Consider the following 23,336-nt stretch of genomic DNA (forward strand, 5'->3'; position numbering starts at 1 on the left):
TCAATTGTGTGACGACTTCAAATACGAAAACCGAGATGCACTGGAACTGCGGGCTGGGGATTTTCAGCCCTGCGGCATTTTCTCCACATCTTATGCAGCCGCATAGTTTCATTAGGCTAATCAAAAGGCAACTTGCCATCAAAGCTCGGTGGGCATGCATATTAACCGAATTTGGATGGCACTTGAATGGAGGTCTGCAAAGTAGGGATTGCCGCCGTCTGGCAAGATGCGCTTGCCTTTTGGGAGCCCTTATATGTAGTATCTGCAGTGCTCACCCAAAAAGAAAGGAAAAGAAATCCCCATACCCTATAGCACACATATATCGCCGCTTTGTGTTGTTGCTTGGACCGCTTGCATTTTTGCTTTTTGTGTTTTGTGTTTTGTTTTTTTGTATTTTTTGTTTTTTGTTTAGCGAAATTGTTGGCTCCGCCCATCATCAGAGTGCCATTCGGCATTACGCTAACATATTATAACCTATAGCGCATATCCACACACACGTTTGTACACACGTTTTCACGTACATATACGAATATACGAGTATAGTTGAACAGTCAATGCGGTCTTTGGTTTGTCTCTTTATTTTGGCCTTTCTCAGTGTTTCCCCCCCGCCCCTTGGGTTTTTGATTTTTCCGAGGACGCGGGCGTGAGCGGGGGCGGTATGGGACCGGTTTCCTGTACCTGTGCCAAAAAATTTTCAAATTTTCAAATGGCTTCTTCAATACGAATACGAATGCCGCCCCCTCCCACTCCCCCTCCCGCCACACCCTTTGCTCGTTTAGTTTTGGTTTGGTCGGAATGAGTGTGTTTTTGCCCGGCTCTTTTGTTATCTTTTCCCATTTCGGTGGCCGATGTGTGTGTCTTATTTCTTTTTTAATTTTTATTTTCGCTTCTTGGCAGCCGCCAGTTGGCCCCATGGAGCTGGTAAATTAGGCAAAAGCCAAAGGGCCCACAAGAACTTACAACGGTGGCCAAAAACGAATCGCTGCAAGTGTAAAAAAATGTCTTTGCCGGAAATCGAGACAGCGCAAAAGTCAATTGCAATGGAAATTGCGGCGAAGGGTCAATGAGTGGCACGTGAGTCGATCAAAAAGTAATGGTTCTGCAAACTTTTGCATTACTTGGCTTTAATAAATCTGAGTATCCGAAGCAAAGCTTATAAAATCTAAAACTTAAACGTGCTATTTGTCTTCTTAGAAACTGAGTTACTTCTGCTGCTAGGAACTGCCTAAATATTCCGCATATTTCTGTTATGTCCAAACATGAAGCTAAATCGTTATTTTCTTTGACCAGCAGAAAGCAAACAATTCAATTAGCTTCCATTTAAGCGCAAGGAACCGAGCTCAGAGAAGCTCTGCGAGTCTATTTCTTTCCTGGCCCTTACTCACTTGCTCACTCCCCCAAACTCTTGGCCACCACTAGTTGTATTATTGTTAGCCAAGTTGCAGCTCTGGCGCTGAAGGCAGAGGCCGGAACAGCAGAACACCAGAACAGCAGTATAGCAGTATAGCAGTATAGCTGAACAGCAGAACGCCGGCTCAAGTGGGTCCCACTTCCACTCGCGCCAAAAGCTTATGCTTTGGATTTTTCGCAGCTACCGCCACTCGAGCACACAGTCGCACAAACAGCTCGGGTTAAAATATTAGCACTGAAAATGTACTTAATAATATATGTGAAATGTATTCAAGTTCGATGGACAGCAGGCATTTTTCGAGATTTTTAATAATGTTTCTTGGCAGATGTCAGTGGCTCATTGTGAGCAAATGCTTAAATTCAATTGCAGAATATCTATTAAAAAAGTGGTTTTAGTGTTTGTGATATTATTTCATTATTCTAATGGAAAAATTTTAACCATCGATGCATTACTTTGTGTTCTCTCTAAATCTTACTATTATTTTGCCTGCTGCTGTGGCTTCACATGCCCAGCTTCTCCTCCCGCACAGTACACACTCGAAATGTGCTGACAAAGACCTAATCTAGGGCGTCTATAAACATGCGCTTGGGTCTAGCGCATAACGTACTGGGTCTAACGGCATAGTTAGGGCTGCTTTAGACAGGTCGGACTCGCAAGGCGGGATCTGGAGCGGAGCTGAGCTGAGCTGAGCTGAGTCTCCGACTGGCGACTGCGTACGTGTTGATAACTGCGGAGATGATGGCGATGATGAGGGGCAGTGGAATAGACGCATCCGCATTGCAGTGGGGGCCGAAGGCACTCAGGAGCGTTTGACTCTAGCTGGGCCAAGATTTTTAATGATTGGCACGATTGTCTTAGCTACTTAATGACGTTCTCGAGTGCTGCGAACCGCCCCCGATAGGTGCCGCCTTTGTGATGCTTTCGTGTCAACTAGCAAGTCATATACTCGAATAACTTAATGAACTTTGCCGTCTGCAGATGCCTCCAGTTGTTCCGCCTCCTTCATCCGGGAAATCATCATCGCCCCGGCGTAATTTAATTTTAATTTCGCAAGCAGTTTGCTGGAAGTAATTGTATGCATTGAAAACGTATTTGCTGCTATCGCCTGGAAACACTCGGCGCCCAGCCCGATTCGACTTCGACTTTTGGTGCCTCTGGCTATGGATATGGCTTTGGCTTTGGCTTGGATCGGGACACATTCAGAGTCAGATTCAGAGTTCGGCATTCATCTTTATGTGCATATGGATACGAGTGTGTCTGGATGAAAGGCCTTCGCTGGCTTTTTGTTAGTCTCCTCCGCTGCCCCGCTGCTCCTCTGCTCGTCGTGATTTGTGTCAACTTTAACAACATTTTTGAAACACAATACGCGACCCGCTCCGCATTTTGCTATTTCGGATGTGCGTTCAACTGAAATACTATTTATATATGCACCAAAGATACAGATACAGCTACAGCTACAGATACATTTGCATCTGCAGAACGGTGCGGCACATTACTCATGCAACAAATAACCAAATAAAGAGCCAGGGCAGGGGCACCAGCAAAAACATCCAGAAAAGTGAATTGATCGAAAAAATGGAAAGAATGGCAGTGGAAGACAAAAAGCGAGCCAAGTAGAATCTATGCATGCATATCGCTCACATTTCGATGCCGCTTAGCGATAAAAGCGCCACCAGACTCTGCCCGAGATACTTTGAGCAAATAAATATGCATTTCCCGATTTACCCCCCTCGCCTTTTATTATTATTATTATTTTTGTTTGTTTGTTCGCCAGCTTGTGTCATGCAAATGAAAATGAAGCCAGCCCGAAGAAGAGCCTCTGTTTGCGCCGAGCATTATGGCTGTGTGCATATCCGGGCTTATTTCTCGAGCAGCGCTTCTCCTTTTGACGCCGCCAAACTGGCCAGGTAAAGTCAATAGATGGCTGAAAAGAGTTCAAAAGGTTGGAGCAAACACCGCCAGGGGATTGTCTATCAAATGTCCTGGGGAGGTGGAGAGTGGGTGCCAAGTAACCTTTTTTTCAATGCCAATGAACTGCCAGTGTCGCGATTTACGCATATTACATATTCAACAAAGTAATTTTAGACCTTAGGATAGCTAGTTTATTATTCTTATAAAATTGTTTTTTTGGGTTTTAATTTACAACTTGTTTTTCCTTTGCGCATTGTGGAGACTAGCGGCTTTTTGGCTTTATTAGACTTACTTTTATTAACTAGTGGAAACAAAAGAATTTTATATTTTTCATACACTTAGAAGTGAAATTTGTGGCGGAGGGTTTTCATTCAACCAAATCTTTTACGGAATGGGTGTTTATTTAAATTACTGAATCATAAACATTTTCATTATGTAACAAAGTGACCGCCCATTTAATTAAAGTTTAAGTAATTAATTAACTTACAGCTTTAAACTTAATTCTATGTGACAACTTCCAAAATCAGGAAAAATCACAAAGCGAAAATCCTGATATTAGTTTAATTTATTCAAGTATATCTTCAGTTAGTTCTGTAAGTAAACATAGTTACAAAAACCATTTGTTGTTTTCAACTTGGGCCCACGATGATTTCTTTAAATCAATCAGTACAACCGGTAATTGAGCACTTAAGAAACGGGTTAGTGCGAAAACCATTTACGCGCAGCAATTAAAGTTTCTACTAACATTCTAAACTAGATTTGCGCCATTCTATAACTCTTCGATTTGGCAACTAAAACCGGCAGTCTATTGCCACCCTGCGATTGCAATTGAATCAGGAAACAAACGATGATGAAAATATTTTTGCCGCTGGTTTTTAAAATCCAAAGTTGTCAAATTTCTGGAACACGCCTGTGCGACCGCCCATCTCAGGATGTATAGAAAAAGAGGGCGTGGCGCGTAGCTGCGAAGGCGTGTCACCTTCACCTCCACCTCCACCATCATCGTAGCCGTTGCCTCGTTCGATTTCCTGATTAATTTATGCCACTCGACGGCAGAGGCAGTTAGCAACAATTTGCCGCAAGCAGAAGCGTCAAATTGAAATAGCTCAGCATGGCAGGCGAAAAGCGGAGGAGAAGAAAATAAAATTGTCAATAAAATAAGTGCCGGACGGTTGCCCCCAGCCAGCCAGCCAGTTATTCCTCGGTTGTTTTGAAACACCCCGCCCTTTTTCTGCGTATCATCCCAATCCCAATCCCAGTCGCAGTTCCAGTTCCAGTTCCATCCGAATCCCGTGCCCTTTTCCTTTTCTCAGTCAGTCACTCAGTGCGTCCATCAGTCAAAGTTCACTGCTTCCCTTTCTTCGCATTGAATTTGCCGTGCAACATTTCCTGTTTCTTTCACAGTCGTTGACTATCACCCTCTTACTTTTATATTTACACTTAGAAAAAAAACACATAAACTGCATATAACTTCCATTCTAAAAAGTACTTTCAAACTCACTATTTATGCATATATACAGTTTATATCGCAAATCGTTGCAATGAGTTGTTCTAAACAAAGTGAAATAATCCACTAATAAAAATCCTTAAATATTTCGAAAATGTATTTCCCGGTGCACTCGTTTTTTCACTTGCATTCGCCGCTCTATCGTCGGTGATGTTTTTGCAGACCGCTTCATATTCTTTTGAATGTGATTATCCGGAGGCTGTGGCCACCGCATCTTGGCTCCGATAGAAAGGTTTGTCGTTCCTTCGGTTTGCATCGCATTTAATGTCCTGCCAGTTGGCCAATGGCTTCTGCTTTCAACGCCTCCACTTCATCCTCCTCCTGCTGCAGTTGCTCTGGCCCGTCTTGTGTCTCCAGTTTCGCTGTTTTGTTGACTTTGGCACGAGTTTGGTTAAAAAGTTCACACATGCCGCATACTACGTCTCGTTTTTCAGCCGAACAGCTGCGGTCAGAATAACAGCAGTGCAGACCAAGTTTTGGACTTTGGCTCCAAAGTTGTTGCATATGATGTTTTGTAAAATATTTTTCTTAATTAAACTTAACCCCTTTAACTTTAGAATTTTCATTAGCACGGTTTAAGTTTTAATTTAGACTCGGTTATCTCGGTTATTTGTTTCATATTCAGGAACGCCAAACCCCTTAAATTTTAACACATTTAAAGTTTAAAAAAGATAGTTGGTTAATATACCTTATAAATTAAGCTTAAGATTTTTATATATGATGATGAACAGAGCTCAGGCTTTGAAATAACATTTATCTTACTTTCTATATACTTTTGCTTTTATTTTGTTAAAAAACTATCTGTAACTTGGTGCTATTTTTTTGATCCCGGCTGTGAGTGCGAATGTCCTGGTCTCCTGGTCATGTTGTTGCGCCTTTGGCCCTAGTCCTAGACACGTTGTTGTTTCACCCGCTGCACCGAGTGCTCCTTCATCTTTCCGCCGCCTTCTCGTGTTGGCTATCAACTTTGGGGGCGTAGCTGGTTTGAATATTTACACAAGTGACACTGAATATATAGTGCATGTGTGTATACACATACATATATAGTGAGGAGCAAAAGGCAACGGGGCTGCAGGACTGCTCCTCGCTTCGGTCCTGCCAACAATTAATTAACTTGTACGAAGTATCAAAATGTCGTGTAGCCTTTGGGCCCCTAAAACCGTATTGCCTGCGCAGATTTTAGCCGGCTTGCTGGGGACCTGCAATTTCAAGCCGGCACCTAAGTGCATGCTACGTAAATTTTAAATTAATAAGCATCCAGCCTTATCCTGTACCTACCATCTACCAACTGCCATCTACCAACTACCACTTACCATCTACCATCAGCGGCGATCTCCGCCCCGCCGGCTTTCTCCTTCAATTGCAGCCGCATGTGGCGCTTGTCATATGCCATTATTATGGAATGTTCATTCTGGCCCAACTAATAGACAATTTTTTGGCAGCCAAAAACGGAACACGACAATGCAGAAGGCAGAAGGGCAAGGATACAGGCACAGGCACAGGCACAGGGATAGGGCTAGAAAGAGAGGTCCAGAGGGCAGTAGACAGAGACGGGGCGTTCGCTGAGGTGGGCGGAAGGATACAAGTCGGGGCCATGTCGTGACGTTGCCAAGGATTCGCCTCGTGCTCCGTGTGCAGCGGAAGCATTTAAATTAAGGACGACACATTAAAATTATGCAATAACAACAAGCTATTATTATTATTATTATTATAGCAGCCGAGGGTAATAGTGAAGGGGATCCTAAAATATAGATTAAAGCCCGGCATGCCGCCTCTTGGCTTTTCAATTTGCTCAACCTTAACAAGAACATTATGACTTGGCCAAATACTCACGAGCAGCCCAGCTAACTAAACTTTACCAACTTTTAGTTGCATAAGATGGAGAGATGGTCGTGGTGCAACACATATAATGAGCGCTGTGAGTGTCAACACCGAACTTGGGGGAGTCGCTCGTTTCCGTGTATCTGGGCGGCCCCCCTTCTTTTTTGGGGGCTCTTTTTGTCGGCTCGGGAAGTCATAAGTCGCAAGTTCTGAGCTGGGTGAATAAGAGTACGAAAAAAAAATCACAAAAAAAACTGAAAATAGGCAAAGCAGACGAGCAAATAGGCAGTCAGACAGTCGGGCACAAAAGTCGAGCCACTGCAGCACACAGCTCCTGCAGCTCCTGCAGCTCCTCCTCCATATATCCTCCGATTCACGTCACACACACTCGCCATCCTGGCCGGGTTATCGACTTTATGTGTTTGTTGTTTGGGCCTTGCCTTCGGTGTGTCTTTTTGGGCCCATTTCAATTGCAGAGCCACGTCTCCCACACGGAGAAAAGATGCCACCAAAACGGCTTGACGCTATTATTGGCATCTTAATTTCAGCACCAGGTAGATTCTATTTGGGAGAGCTTAACTATTTAAATGCCTATTATATTTTACGAGACTTCTCCGTTTAACGTTAACATAAAAACGTATTGAAAATACTATTCTAGGCCACACTGTCTGTATGCATTAATTTCCGGTTAAAAGTCGTGCAACTAAATCGACTTAATCGACGACTGTGACATAAAACGTTTTATATTTCTTTTAATTGACATGGAATAGCTACTCGATTATAATACACCTAACAAATATGAAAAAGATGTCCTGAAAATGAGATAAACTTTTTCCTGTGCACTTTTCAACCATTCTATTGGTTCTGCAGCTCGGATTTTCTTTGAACAAGTGCAAGTTTTTTGTCCGTTCGTCGTGGCCAGTTTGTTTGGTGCCAGGCAATTTTGACACGGCAAAGGTAAATATTCTTATCCTCGAGTGTCCGAGTTCAATAATGAAAGCCACTTCGATATCTTTGCTTCCAGCTCGGTCTCATTAGAAGTTCCAGCAAACCGAACTTCGCACCAAAAACCACTGAACAGCGACAACTTTTGCCTTCATTGTTTCCAGCTCGTTGCTCCTGTTCTCCTTGCTCCCTTCTCTCCTTTCCCTCCTCGCAGTCCGTTTTTCACCGTTTTCCTTTCTATTTTTGAGACTCTGCCGGCTGCAGTGCCTCTAAGTGACATTTTCCCCAACGATTGTTAACCGCTCAGCTCGGCTCAGCCCCTCCCCCAGCCCTTCAGCCCTTCAGCCCCACAGCCCTACAGCCAGCCCATTTTCCCAGTTTTCCCCATTAGGAGGAGGCACCGCACCATTGTCAGGGGCCCTAGCTGCGCTTCCGTTCGCAGAGCAGTCAAATATATTGCCAACTTCCTGCCTGCTACCAAAGCCAAGCTCCTACTTGATAGGCTTCTCTCGCACACTCGCACACACACGGGGAAAAATGAAGAAAATGCAGGCAGCAGATTCATGGGGACCTCCGAACACCGGATACCCTCTTCAAGATTAAGAAAAAAACAATCCATTACATTCAGTTAAGTAAGGCTTTTTGCCTTTCCCTTGACATTTCCAAGGCATTTACCTATTTTGTAACCTTACTAATTTTCCATTTTCTATTTAATTTAATTTCAATTATTTGCCACCTTAAAAATCCTTTACTTCCTTACTGCAGTTTGAAGGTTATTATTTGAAAATGTTTTTGTGTCATTTTATTTTAGTTAAGTCTGATAAGTCTGATCCTATCATTAGTAGAGTGCCTCGTTACTTTCTTTATCGTGACTCAAATATCTCGGTAATAATGATATCTTTGTTGAACCTGCGAGATCTGTATCACAACAGATGAACTCCCAATAACTTCCAGGGTATGCGGCACAAAAAAATCGAAGAGATGGTGCAAATCCTCCCGGAGTCGACATCGATTAAGTTATTACGAAATTGTGCGCTACGTGTCTTCCTAGCTGAATCCACTACCACTTCGGTCCCGACTTCCTGTGCTTCCACGGATATATGTATACGGATACGTGTGTATATATGTGTGTTTGTACGCGGGTCCTCGTCTAGCCAAAAGCCACCCGCAATCGGCGAGGACCTCACGTAACGCGCTGTCTGTGCCTGTGTGAGTGAGCCTTCCTCTTGGCTGTTGGTTGGCCTTAAACTGGGTCAGACCAAAAATTTGTGTAGCTCCTTTGCATAACCGAAAATTGTTTCGGTTGTTGCAGACAACACGGATGGTTGTTGCCGCTTCCTGATGTTGCAGCTATGTAGCTGCTGCTGCAAGTTGCTGCTGCGTTTTTACTGGCATTTCGGTCGGTCTTTGCCTGTTCTTCTGTTATAATGTCAGCTGGCAGTTGGTTCTGATTGACGTGCGTTTATGGCTCTGGTCTGTCTGGTGTTGCAGCTGCAGATGTTGTTAGTTGCTGCTGCCACTGTTGTTGCCGCTGCTACTGAGGTCAAGTCAAAGCGTGTCACAACATGTCTGCTTCCGGTAGACGCACACACTTGCACCGGCGCACACAGACAGGGGGAGGTGTTGTTTACATATTAAAGTTGCATGACCCCGCAGCAAGAACAACAGGGGCAGCAATCATTGCATCCACGAAGTTGCAGCCACGAAGTTGCAACTCGTTAGTCGTGCAAAACGCTGCTTTAATGTGCCATCATCCTGCTTGATTTGAAGCCTGGCACGTGACTAAAACTAAAACACGGCAGCAACGTGCAACGTGCAACTCGCAACCTGCAACTGCAACCTGCTGAATTTTTGCAGCGGCGGCGACGAAAACAAAGAGAGAATATTTATATTTGCCGCTCTTCTTCTCTCTTAAGCGCGCGGCTCTCTTAAATGCGCTCTTCGAGCTTCGGCGCGTGGAAAGCGCTTTTCATTCATAAAAATGGCGTCAAGCTTTTTGCCGTTGCGGAACAGCCACGCCAGATGGCGCCACTTCGGCGAGCGCTTCAAGGAAGTGCCAGGCCAGAAATTGGCCAAAAAAGGGCTCCAGACAGCGCAAACTGCATGTCTCCTTGCACATCCTTTCGGCCATGTCCAAAGTCCAAACTCCGTGTCCATTTACCAAGTCCGTGTTCGTGTCCGCCCCTAAATGTCAGCGCTTGTTTTGATGCTAACTCACGCGCCGTAAACAACTTATTATTATTGCAAATGCTCTTTCGACTTTCGGCCGCTCTATCGCCGTCCCCTTTTTTCTCACGGCCAGCACTCGCTTTCCCTTCGCTTTCCTTTCCCGGCTTTCCCGCCTTGGCTGTCTTTCAATTTTCCTTTTTGTGTGTGCCACAAACATTGCCCGTTGCACATACCGCTGGGAAACGGAAACGCAAACGCAGGCAGTTCTATTTAGCTTAAGTTAGTGATACCCTGTACGATGATAGTCCGGTGTATAAGACAGAATGCATTCATTGCATCTTTAGATATTTTCAATATTTGAACTACAGTGATTGTCAGTATCCAGAAAAAATTATTTCTACTTTTTCTGAACTAGTATTTCTGTCTTGTAAAATCGAATAAGATTCTTAAGGGATATACACGTAAATTTATATTCAAATTTATATTCTGAATTCCCTATTCTAGGATTTATTATTAAATTGGGTATCATCAAAGCCTTAGGTGTAAATTTTTAAATGGAATTTGGCACCATTTTATTTTAATGACTAACATTATCCCAACCTTTCTTATTACTTAAAGTTTGATTTTCCCTCGATAATAATATAAGCGTTTGATTGAGGTTTCCACAGGGTATCACTGCCCACCACCCATTACTGGCCGCATTTTTTGCTACCTTTGCGTCCGCCGAGTCCTGACGTTTGGCAATCTACTCCGGCGGATCAGTTGCCCCAGGACTCAAAGGACGAGGGGCGGCAGGACGTTGCTTAAGTGGCTTCTGCTTGGCCTCCGTCCATGTCAAAATCTATCTCATTGGCTGTGCCAACTTTTTGACTGCGAGCCCAAACTCTTTCGCTTGCATTTCAATGCAACTACGCCCCCGACCACGCCCCCAATTCTGTCAAAGTTTTATCTACGATGTTGCCTTGCACAATATATATTTGTACATACTTATTTTTTTGGGCTTCCCTCGCTTTTTTGTGCAATTTTTTGTGTTGTTATGTGTGTGCTTATAAATCATAAATACATATTTTACGAGCTCGTTTGTGGTTGGGACTCACATTTCATTTGAAATAATTTGTGGCATATTGGCAATTATTCATTCTGTTCTTTATTTTTTCGCCAGCCATATTTCGCAGTCCTTTCTCGGAACGGCTTAAGAGCGTCGGCAAATTGTTGTGATGTGGATTTCGTCCTGGATTTGGCTTGGCTTTATCTCTCGTCCTGCCAGAATGCTGCTGGTGACATAGCACAAAAGGTGGGGCATCTGGGGGTTATCTGGGATAGGTAACAACTGTGCTCTGCTCCATGGGCGGGGTTAATGGGGCATCGAGGCAGAAGTTGATTTAGTGCCTCGGTCGTTGATAAGCCGCGCGCAGGCTGCCTCTTCCACGGGCCATCATAATAACTGCTATAGGGAAATTGAGTTACGGCCAATACAAGCGGAAATGGCTCAGGACGCAGAGATGAAGATATTAGTTTTCGGGGATGTAACTGCCAGCGAAAATAATTTCTGTAGCAAAGCAATGCATAATAGTGCAAAGACAATGGTTTAAGAAGTTTACTTTAAGATTTAAGAGAAACAATCTTCCAAGAACTTAGTGCATTTTAGTAATGGAACTGATATTAAACGACTAATTAAAGTTAAACAATATCCTTGAACATTACATGTTCTTAGTCAAAAACCAATGAAATAGATGAATTCATTCATGACTTTGAATGCCATGAAATTAAGGAGTGAACGAAAAGAGTTTAACTATCATTACAAATTTGGCTCGATTAACCTTTTCAATTTAACACAAACACACACACACACTCGGGAAATACAATTCGAGTCATCGGGTTTACAAGAAGCCAAATCAAAAGGCCAACGGGATCGCCCAAAGGGGCGTGTCATGCACTAAACCCCTCTTTATCTAAACCGTTATCGGTTTCTGCTTCTCCTTCCGGTTCCCTTGCAGCACTTAAAAAAAATCTATAATCTCAAAAGCATCTTAAGTGATATAAAATGGTTTAAGGTGTCTAATTCAATATTAATGTGGTAAAAAAAACTGAGATACAAATTAAGCTTACTTTTACTTCGAACCTCATACAACAGATGTTGGGAAATTCCAGCGACCCGCACTTTTCTCTCTGTGCACGATTTCAATTGGTCCATGGGGCAGGTGTTAATGTATCTTTCAAATGCTGCCATTGAATTGAATTGAAAGTTAATTTGCCAATTGGTCCCACAGCTCCCAGCCAAAAGGGGGTGCTTCAAAGTGAGGGGGCTAAGAGGGGCGGGGGTGGCAAATTGGGGGAGGGGGGTAGCTGCAAGCTTGCATTTTCAACAAGTTGTGCAAAGTGTGATTAAATGTTTTGTGTGTTGCAGCTTTCAGCTTTTGTTGCGTGTTTTTATTGCCACCCCTCAAACAAAGGGTGGCAGGGGGGTAGTTTCAGGCGGGGTTTGTGGCATGGAGTGGAGTGGAATGGAGAGCACATGACATTAGGCAACGCTGTCCCACTGGCGAGGACATTTTGAAAATGTGCTGCCACAGACAAAGCCAAAGCCTTCGAGCCCCCTCGCATTCATCGTGCTTCCTTTTTCTGCTGAGTTGCTAAAAAACTTCTTTTCAGCAAACGTTCTGTGGTCCGGAGGGGGGTTGGGTGCGCGCGGGTGTTGTGTTTGCCGCAAACAAGCAACAAGGAGGCCTGGCCTGGCGAGGGGGGGTGGCGGGCATGGGTATGGGCGCAACATCCCCAATGAAAGTGAAAAAAATCTGTTTGCATATTACATAGCATAGATGCTGGGGCTGCTGGAGGAGGACAGTGGGCCGCAGGACCTTCCCTCCCTTCCTTCCCTTTCGTCCTGCGAGAACTGCTCGAGCTGCCACCGAATGCAGCTTCCAGCTGCGCACGCTAGGTGTCGCCCGCGTCGAAGGCAGGGCACCAGGCGTTCGAGCATCTTCAAAGTTGAAGTAATGCGGCCTCAAGTGGCAGCCGCCAAACGGGGCACTGCCCCTTCTCAACACTCCTACACTCGGAAAATAATTGAAAGAAATAAGTTGGCAAGGCACGGTGCTAGACATTCGAAGAATCAGGACTTTCCTATAATAAATTCAAATTTATTGAGATGAAAATAGCAGCTCAGTGGTCTAGTACTAGTATTTATTTTTTATAGTGTACTTAGGCCGCCTGCCGCCATTTAAAATTGCTTGTCCTCACCTGAGTTTGGGTGTGTGGGCGTGTGTATTTGTGTGTGTTATGTTTGAATGAACGCCTGCGTCTTTTATCTTTTCATAAATTTTCCTGCTTTTGTGCCGCTTTCTCTGCCGTTTTCCCCACCCCCCCATTTCGCCTGCCGCCCCGCTGCTTCTGGCACTTACAATCACTTTTATTTCACGTCGCTTTCTGCGACTTTCCTTCGGCGAGTTTCCCAAGTTTTCTGCAGTCAGGCCAACAACAATTTTTAATGCTTACAAAATTTGAATTGAATTTGCCAACAGCACAAGGATGCTCTGTAAACTGGCGGCGCGCTTTCTCCGCCTTTCTTGCTGTTTATGTGTTTTCCTTTTCCACTTTCCTTACTCCCTTTTTCCCCAATTTGCATCCGCCTGCTGCCTTCAATTTGAGGACAACTTCAGCTTCAAATTCAACTTCAGATACGGCATCTTGCCGTGGCATGCCACCTGCCTTTGAGCCAGCTTTCCACATCCCTTTTGCCTAGTTTCACGCTTTGGTTTTCCTTAATCGCTTAGCCCAACTGCACACACCTACAAGGACAGTGGAAAAATGGTAATCCAACTTGGGAAATACAAATTCCTTAAAGCTGAAATAAGATTTAATTTTATTCTAAATAATGTGATTAATAAAATATTAATATCCAATAGTTTGACTAAAGAAAGTTGGTAGTCTTAAAACAAAGTTCTTTATTACATTTCTTTAGATATTATGTGGCCTTCTAAGATTTTTGTGGCACATTACTGATTTTTGCGATGTAAAATGTGTAACCACAATGTGACGTAACACTGCCCAAAGCGTCCAAGTGCAATGTAACTCTCGGTAATTGGAGTAGCACAGTATTTGGGGGCGTGGGAGGTGCAAATGTGCATTTAATTCGTGCGAAAATTGTGGCAAGGAAGGGATGGCGAGGGGGCGTGGGGCGTGGCAGGGGGAGGGGGCTATGGTGGCAAAGGCAAGCTGCGAGCTGGATGATGGATGGAGTTGCAAAAGCTTTTGATTTATATTGCCATCGTCTGGCAAGGCCATAAATATATGCTGCTTGTTGATTATGCATTGGACGCACCGAAAACCTTTTAGTTTGTGGTATGCACATGTGTGTGATCCCAGCTTGCGTGTGCGGCAACCGATGTGCGTCTGTGTGTGTGTGTGTGTGTGTGTGTGTTGCAAGGTTGTGGTTCCAGTTCCGGATATTGTGGTAAACAACTGGAGGAAATGCTGTCGATGCTCGGGCAGAGAATCAATTAGAAAGACCAAAAACAAGCATTCTAAATAAAACCCAGGGAAATCAATAAACTCGGCTTAACCACTCGAACACAGATTAAAGATCAGAAATAAGTTTAAAAGGGTTTAATGTTGGCTAAAAGTATTGCAGATGACTGCAGATTATGTTTAAGAAGCAATCATTCTAATTGAAAACAAATGAATTGTGAAACGTAAACGAACTCGAAGTATTACACCAATGGCTTACAGTATGTGTATATTTCCCAGAGTTTTGACTAAACTTGGTAAACTAAACTATAACAGCATTATACATTAAATTTGAAAAAAGTGATCCTAATAATGCCAACCAAATCGAGTCACCCACAAGCAAGTTATTTAAACAGCCTTGTTCCGCATTCAAATGCTTTTCAGTTTGACAAGTTGTCTGTCCATCTAATGGATTGGCGGCTGCCCTTTCACATCCCCGAAATTAGCCTCTTTTCACCACAAGCATTCATCATAACCATTCAAAGTTGCTCAATCCTTTCCCATATCCATTTCGAAAATATGAAACTTTTTCATGGCCAACTTTAAAGGCACGAGTTCGCTTCATCATTTAAGCATTTCCCATGCCAACTCCTTCTCTATATTTTTTTTGCGTGTGACCATGGTTGTATGTGAGTGGGCTTCAGTGTGGCTGTGCGCTGGGCGGGGGGGCTATTTTGCAACTCTCTTTTATATAGACCGCAAATGCCGCACTTACGTAATACATCACAAAATGTCCAAACGAGGTAAAAGGATTTGCAGGTGCCCAGAACTGCTGGCTGCCTCCGCACTGTTCTCCATATTTTTGTAAGCCAAAATGCAGCTTAACATATCAGCGCCAACGAACGATGCCAAGCGAAACGAAACGAAAGGAAGCAAAGTGAAGCGCTGACCGTGCTCCATTCCGGAGCTCTGAAGGCCCCCCTTCAGTCATTCCACTCCTCTGCGCGGCCTAAAGCACCTGCCAGGGGCTCCAAGAGGGTAGGGGGGAGGGGGAAACCATGCCGGGCTAACGTGTTAGCTCACTCAAACATACAAACACACAAACATACACATTCAAGCTCGGAGGCTGCTGCGGTAATTAATGCAGCGCGTTTGCGAAAATGCGAATACATTTCGCCAGCTACGAACATTTTCAAGGTATGCCCTGGCCAAAGACAGTGGATCGAAGCCACCAAACTGTTGGTTATAAAGTGGCAGAAAATAGGTGGCTAATAGATGGTTCACTCATGAAATGCTTGGCTAGAATTGAGCTTATGAGATGCATATCCATAAAACAGCAGCAGTATAATTCAATTTGAGTATTCAAAATTATATTTTGGTTTTAAGATTTTCATATAAAAAATGCGTGCCACAATGAGTCAATATGAATTCATCGAATACTTGAGCCGAGAAGAATGCATGTTTAATAAATTCAGATTTTAGTATAAATACCAATGGAGGCATTCCAAAGCACATTTCAGCCCGCCCAAAATGTCCACCCCCCACAAATAACTTATGGGCGCATTGAACTCCACTCCCGCCGCCCACTAAAATGTGCCCTAAAAATCGAATTTCATTTTCATTTCCATCTTCGTACGCATAACGAAAATACTGGCGCAAACTTTTTGAATATTTTAACTAAATTACTGTGCCTGCGAAGCGGAGTTAACTTGAGCCGATGCAGTGTGCTGGTTCCACTGTGGAAATTGCAGGATATGCAAAAGGGGCGGCAGCTCAGAGCAGGGGGCGTGGCACGGGGTTGACACATGGAGACGGTGCAAATGTATTCACGCTGAAACGATTTTGGGTGCACGGCGACACCTTGGTTTGGCGCCCGCTAACTGTAAACACATACATATGCACAATCGCACTAGCGCTATAGCGCACTAACACTAACACACCCAAACTAGACGCACAAACACACACACACACTAACACATGGCCTGCTGCATGTGTGAAAAGTTCCAAGTCTCGCGCTGTTTTCGGCGAAAATGCAAACGAAAACAGCTAAAGCGGGGAAAGCAGGAAAATCAGGCGAAATTTTAAATTTGAATATGTTGTTCTTACCCATCTACTTTTCCCACTTCCCCATCTCCCATCTCCCCGCACTTCTGTCCGCACACTATCTCTCCTTGCTGGCTGTCCGACGATCCCGGTTGCCATTTGTCTGCTCGTTTTGTATTTTCCGAATTTTTTACCCATTTTAATTCCCTACCAGAGGGTATTGCAATGGTCCATAAGTTATGGACCAAGATGCTTAAAGTATGCAAAGTATATATTTTTAGCGGCCTGTTTGGTGGTGCATATTTATATGATCCTTAATATATCTTTTCCATTAATATCTTCGTTTTGGGTAAGAACACTTAAGTTTTTAACAAAGCTGCCCTCATAACTGTAAACCGATTGGGATCTGTATGTTAAACTATGTTAGATAAGATATAATCAGAAATATTTTTATAAATAAATAAATATAATATTGATATATCATTAAAATATATAGCATAGATTTCTGCAAGAGTATTGCGAAATTCGGTGCCCCAAACTAGCCATCCTCCCTTTTTTGCTTTTTTAGTGTGTTTGTCTTACACACTCCCGTTGCTTGTGTTATTTATTTGTTAGTTTTGTGATTCAAATGTATTCCAGACCGCCTCCCCTACTCGCCACACGGCATCGTCTTCAACTGATTCTCTAGTCTATATGTAGCTTGTTTTTCTTTTTCATTCTTCTCCAAGTGCCGCTTATTATGCACATTTTAAATCATCTACGCAGCGACAAAAAGCCAGGGAAACGGAAGGGAGGGGTGGCGAAGGAGCCATTCTGGCAGCAGTTAAATTAAGCACATTTTCATACGATGCAATTCATATCTCGGAGATACAGTAGCTCGCATATTTCCCAGAATAAAATCCCCTCTCGCACTTGCGAGTCACTTTGACTGCATATTGAAAATAATATATATGTGGGAAAAGAGATTATGAAAAATTGGTTTGGCCACAAAAATTGCTTAAGGCTTATGGCCAGATGAAAAGTGTGTGGCATAATCCCCTAAATGCATCTAATTGCTGTCTTTGGGAGCGGAAATAATCTGTGAGTTCCGCACGCATCAGAATAAATATTCAAAGAAATATAATTCGACAGCAAGAGTTTTCAATTATGAAAAGACTTTCATAAATACTGCACTTTATTCAATGAAATCTATTTTTAATTTCATTTCAAATGATCGAGTTCGCATAAGTCGTTTTCATTGAAAGAGAAAGTATGCTTTGAATAACTTTAATGTACTGTTGACAGCCAGATAGTTTTATTTATTTTGAGTGCAATAAAAAATTGTAGTTTGGTGAACTTTTTATTTACAGTTACTTATTTGGGCGGCATCATTGAATATAACTTAAATAATTAGAAACTTACAGTTGATAAAAGTGTTGCTCTTTTGCATGAGTCATTGCTGTGCAAAACTGGAGCTCCATTCAAGCAATTTACGCATTTCAGAAGTATCTTCAAATGAAAATACCATGCATCTGGGCATAAAATATGTATAAAGAAAATAAGTAAACCAGGTTGTGCCGATCAAAAGTATTTGCACTCGATGTAAACACACTTTGTGGCTATAAACATTTTCTTTGCCTTAATTTAGCAGGACACGCAACTTTGGACAGCAAGTCTTCCAGGAAATCATAAAACCATACAAACCTGACCGCAATTGAGCTTTTCAGTGCTTTTTTATTTCGAGCAAACACAGTTCACCTGCCACACGGTTGCAGTGTGCAGTTTGCAGTGGCAGTGGCAGTGGCATAACGGTAATTACGGGCCAAATGTCAGGCAGTATTCTACCGATTTCCGCTCTAACTAGCAGCCATTGATTGCCGTTATTGTTGCTGCACTTTGATTGGTCCCCTCCTTACCACTGCCACCTCCTCTCCATTTCCCATTTTCCCATTTTCCGATTTGCCAGTTTGTAAACTCAGCTTACTGCTGGTTGTTTTGCTCGCCCACGCTTGAGCCAATTATCATAAGAAATAATTTATAGACCCAGTGCTGCGTGACAAACGAATAAAAAAGTGCACTTCAACTTTGATATTTTTACCTTGGAACTGTTTCCAAGTTGTGTGCGTGTGTGTGTCTTTGGCTGCGTGTGTGTGTGTGTGTGCCGTGCCCTAATGCATGCCAAATGGCTATGGGCATCAATAAAGCGTACGTCACTCTAATTGCACATGCCCCATGTACTGCGCAAAATTTCAAATGGGTCTCTAAAAGCTAAAACAAAAGCTAGACAGCAATGACCGAAAGAAGATCAGAAAGTATTTTTATTTACATTTACGGTATAGAAATATGTGAGGATGTGTTGGTTTTTTAAAAATCGCGGTGTATATGCAATTGCTATGAAAACTGTCTATAGTATAATAATTTATAACACTATTATAAAATATATATATTTGTGTAAAATATTTATTAAATATTCAGAATAGAGTCCAACCGTATAATGATTGTTCAATAGGGATATTATGATTATAGGCTCAAACATTTTAAACTATATATTCTCCACAATATAGACTGGATTTTCGGGCAGTGTAGACAGACTGGACACACATTGCAGTTACACTTTGCTTTTTCGCACGCTCCCTCTCGTTCTCGGCCTTTGTATGCAGTCAAAGGGGTTCGAAAGGGTGGCAAGCGGTGGATCCACGATTGGGGGAGGGGCTGAGGGGCGGGGCTGCCTGGTACGGGGTGAACTGTAATGCCATTAGCTGGCAGCGGCGCGCAAAGCCATTTGAAAGTTCAACACGTTCAAAGGTCCCAACATGCTTCACACTCTTTCAGACTCGTTCACCCATTTTTATGGCCATCTCTTTCTGCTGCTCCTTCGGAAGGAGGAATCCTGCTACTGCTGCTACTGCTACTGCTGGTACTCCTGTTCGTCCTGTCTCTCCGACTCGTTCACTTGTGTCTTGGCCGTGTCCTTTTTGCGCAACTTTCACTGTTTATTCTGCTAAAAGCGCTGGCCAACACTCATGCACTCGAAGGACTTACCAACACACATAAAGTCTGGGCAGTGCACACGAAAAAATACCGAACTCTCATTTTCTTAAAACCCTAGATAAAAACTAAAGATAGCAGGAAGCCTAGAAGAAACGAAAGAAAATGATTCCACTTTTAGGAGTTCGACAGCGTGCCTTTAAAGAACTTCCTAAAAAATCTACAGCAAGTAACAAAATTTAAAAAAATGTTTAAAAAAACTGCACATGCCCACGACTTGACAAAAAGTAATTTTAATTGTTCTTCGCTTTAAGGGTTATTTTTAAATTACACGGCAAAAACTGTGTGCGAAAATACGTGCATTTTTTCTACGTGTACATGGGCGGCCAGAGCGGCGCACGAAAAGTGGGCGTGGGGCAGACACTCAGACATGAAATACAAATACAAAAAACTCAAACCGAAACGCAGCTGCACAAGCAACTGCCACTGCCTCTTTTAATTGACTTTTTATGCGCTCTGCCCGCTTTGCCTCACGAAGCAGTTGAATTTAACGCGCTTTAAGTTCGCCAATTGCATTCGTGTTGGTTGGACTTGGGATTGGGGTTTTGGCCAACCTGCGACCCTTTTGCCAATTTCCATTGCCTATCCACAGGCGCTCAGCCACTGTGACACTTTGCAAGCCATTAAGCATTTTCATTACCTGCCTGCTGCTTTGCATTTTGATAGTCCCTAACCTTAGTATCGTCACTGTCGTAAGGCCAGCTCACTCCACCCCACCCCACTTCCGCCCAGCCCCGCCCACCATTTGCAGGACCTCCTCGGCCGCCCCCATTTGCTATCCTTGCACTGTGCGGTGTTTTGTTTACGTGTGCGCTATTAATTGCCAGAGCGTCCGAAATGCAAATTGCAAATGCAAGTGCAACTGCAATGGTAACTGCAGGTGCACTGGAAAAAAATCGATATCAGTATCTTATGTAAGTGACATCAACTAGAGCTCGGGCATTTATTTTTTCTAAGGTAGCAGATCTTTAAGCCATTAATACAAATTAGTAGTAAGTTCAAACTATTATATACTTTTTATAAACATAAAGAAGAATTCAAGATAGGAAGTTTGATCTTTGAAAATGTTAAATCCGTTTTTTATTTGTAGCTCATAGTCAGTTATTTCCAATTAATTTAGAAAATATTTAAGTGCTTACTTTTTGTATTGAGGTAAATATAATAATGTTTATAGTAATGCTATATTCTCGATATTTTGTTCCGGTGCAACTGCATTGGTTAGACTTACTCCAGAGGAAGAGGGGGGCAGATCAGTTAGTGGCTTTCGTGCCCGGGGACAATGTGAATTATTGTCCTGGTTTGCATATTATGCTCAAGTTTCGTTGCCTTTCGTTTCGTTTGGTGGGTAATTAAAACGCTTAAAGACGCATCAGTGCGTGACAAATCTAGCTTTTCACTTTTTCCCGGCTTGGAGTTGGGAAAATCTGGCCAAAACTGGCAGTGGAAGTGGAAGTGCAGTCAAGTGGCTAAGTAGCCTGGGCCGTGTCCATTGTTTGCCTGCTGCGAAGCTAAGTTTCTTATACGTTCTCAACTGGGACTCGCTTTATTCAAGTTTACTTTCAGCCTGTTGAAAATGGGTCCCAAACGAACTGGATTTCATTCGAAGGTTTCTTTTTTTTTGGCAACCGAGTGGTTTGTAAATGCTACATAGCTTGCTTTTTGTAGAGCTTTTAACTGAAAATCATTGCTTCTGTCAACATTTGTTTGGCTCCTTTTTTAATCAATAAAATGTTAACAGCTATGAATCATAATGCGCACAATCTGTTGCCACTAAAATAAGCTCTTTTTTTTTTTTTTACAAATTTACACTCGATGTTTGTGGACTTTGTATAAAGAAAAATGCTTGTTTTCATGCTTGTTTCACGCTGTGGTTCAACATTATTTTTTGTTCCGTTATTGAATAAAATAATGTTTGCTTGAGATATAGTCTTAAATCAATATATTTTTTTAAATTTAGTTAAGTGCCTTTAGAGCTATTTATAAATAATATTATTTTCGAAATGGTAGTGGTGTTGGTAGTTTCTTAGAACTACTGCATAATATTTCGATTTTGATGTCTTCGTGTCGGTTTTGGGTAATTTAAAATTTGAATAAATATGCAACGCAATATACGAGAGCCCATCTGGTGAAAATGTCTTCAGCCACTTCTTATTGATTTCCATAGAGTTTTGAGTGGCCATCGACCACACCACTCCATGCCATCCACTGCATTCATCCCATCTTGTCTTGTCATTGTTATGGTCGACTTTTCCGCCCCCGTCCTCCAGCTGGTTTTTCCTGTGGCTGCCTGTCGTCTGGGCCACTCGAAACTCTGCACAATTCATTCAAGTAAATTCTTATAAAAGAGTTGAAGTTGTGTGGCCAAGAGAAGCAACATCAGCTGCTTCGATTCTGTCTGCGCCAGTGGCAAACACTTGACCAACCGATGATCGAGAGCTACATAGTCCACGATGCGATGCTGTTGGTGTTCTGAAAAACTGTTGAATTACCATTCCGCATGGTGGCATAGCATAGCTGCCACCAGAGAGGAGGCACAAGATTCTGGGCAATTAGTGGACACAACCCCGGGAATTTGTCGCAAATCTAAAAAGCCAAAAAATGACTTAATAGCCAAAAGTTGGGCATGCGACAAAGTAAGCGTTCGTGCGTGGCATCAACGTGAAATGCCACAACCGGGGGCAGGGGACTTGGATATTTGCGGCTCATATGAGTGACGCAGCCAGGCTGACTTGTCGTCACCGAAAAAGGGCGGTTCTGGGTGCTGTGAAAATTCAGGAAGCAGGCAGCGCGTGCCGTTGGGAAACTTGCCAGCCAGCCAGATAGTCAGCCAACGCCAAAAGCCGGGCCAACAAGAACCGCTCGCCAGTTAGCCAGGCCGCAAGAGAATGCGTGCCTGTGGACAAAACATGTCAGCAGCCTCGTCTCCCTTCACATCTATATATATGTATATATATATGTATATGTACGAGTATATATCTAGAGTATGTGCACTTGCCTTAATTCATAACGCTCTGTGTTATGAATGAAGTGAAGTGTGTCAGGCCCGCGAGTGCAAACTTCGTTGAGTCTAAAGCAAATGCTCAGCTGGCAATTATAATTTCCCATTTCGTCGCTGTTAAAAATATGATTCAATTTGTTCTGCCTGCCCCGGCGAACGAGGCAAGAAAGAAATATAATTCACTTTTTTTTTTCGAGCTCACCAAGGGGTATTTGAGGGGGGATAAGTTGTGTGAAGTTGTAAAATCTGAAAGGAGCACGTAGAAACATTTAAAAGTATGTATGACAAAGAATATAAATTGATAAATATGACACAGAATGATTTGCTGCAAAAAACAAAGAAATTAATAAAAACTTTATAGTTTAAAATAATTCAGAACAATAAAACTTTGTATTACCTTTAACAATTGTTATTTTTTTTATTCTATATAGGCTTTATTCTGCTAGTTTTACAGGGTACCATCAGTCCTGCTCTTTGATTTAGATTTTGCATCAGCTTTTCCTTTTGCTCTCGACGAAAATCCGAGCAACAAATGCGGCATTAAAATTGATTCGCTTACCCACATCGCTGGGGAATGGGAGAAACAATTGGGATGGGCGAAAGGGATGGAGAGAACCGAGTAGAGAGAGAGGGGGAGAGATGCCGAAAGAGATAGCAAACCCTCGACTGATGGCTGTCTGGGCTGATTAGACTTAGAGACGAGGATAGACGACGGCGTGTAAATGGCGCCTGGCAAAAGGTGTTGATGATGATGTACATAAAGTGCCGCTGGCTGAAATGTCAGGGGATAAGGGGGGCGGTGGGGCGGTGGGGCGTTGGGGAAATGGCTAAAACTTGTCGCCGCGCACGGAAGCACAAAAATTGAATTGACATGACCGTCGGTTGTCCCTTCTCCAGTTCCCGACTCTCCTGCTCCTGCTGGCCCGCATCCTTCTGCTCCTGCTCCTGTCCCTCCTCCAGCTCCAGATCCAGCTACAGCTCCTGCAAAGAATCCCCAGAAACTGACAACAGTTTATGTTGGGCACGACAGTTCGGAGCACGCTTCATAAAATTCATTT

General features: G+C 43.0%; 1 protein-coding gene across 7 annotated transcripts in view; it reads left to right on the plus strand.

The window, feature by feature from the left end:
- Positions 1-23,336, plus strand: part of LOC120447472 (RNA-binding protein Musashi homolog Rbp6) — a 176,639-nt gene that overhangs the window by 18,392 nt on the left and 134,911 nt on the right. The window lies entirely within an intron of this gene.

Source organism: Drosophila santomea, chromosome 3L (genome assembly GCF_016746245.2).
Source record: "Drosophila santomea strain STO CAGO 1482 chromosome 3L, Prin_Dsan_1.1, whole genome shotgun sequence".
In the NCBI taxonomy this organism is placed as follows: domain Eukaryota; kingdom Metazoa; phylum Arthropoda; class Insecta; order Diptera; family Drosophilidae; genus Drosophila; species Drosophila santomea.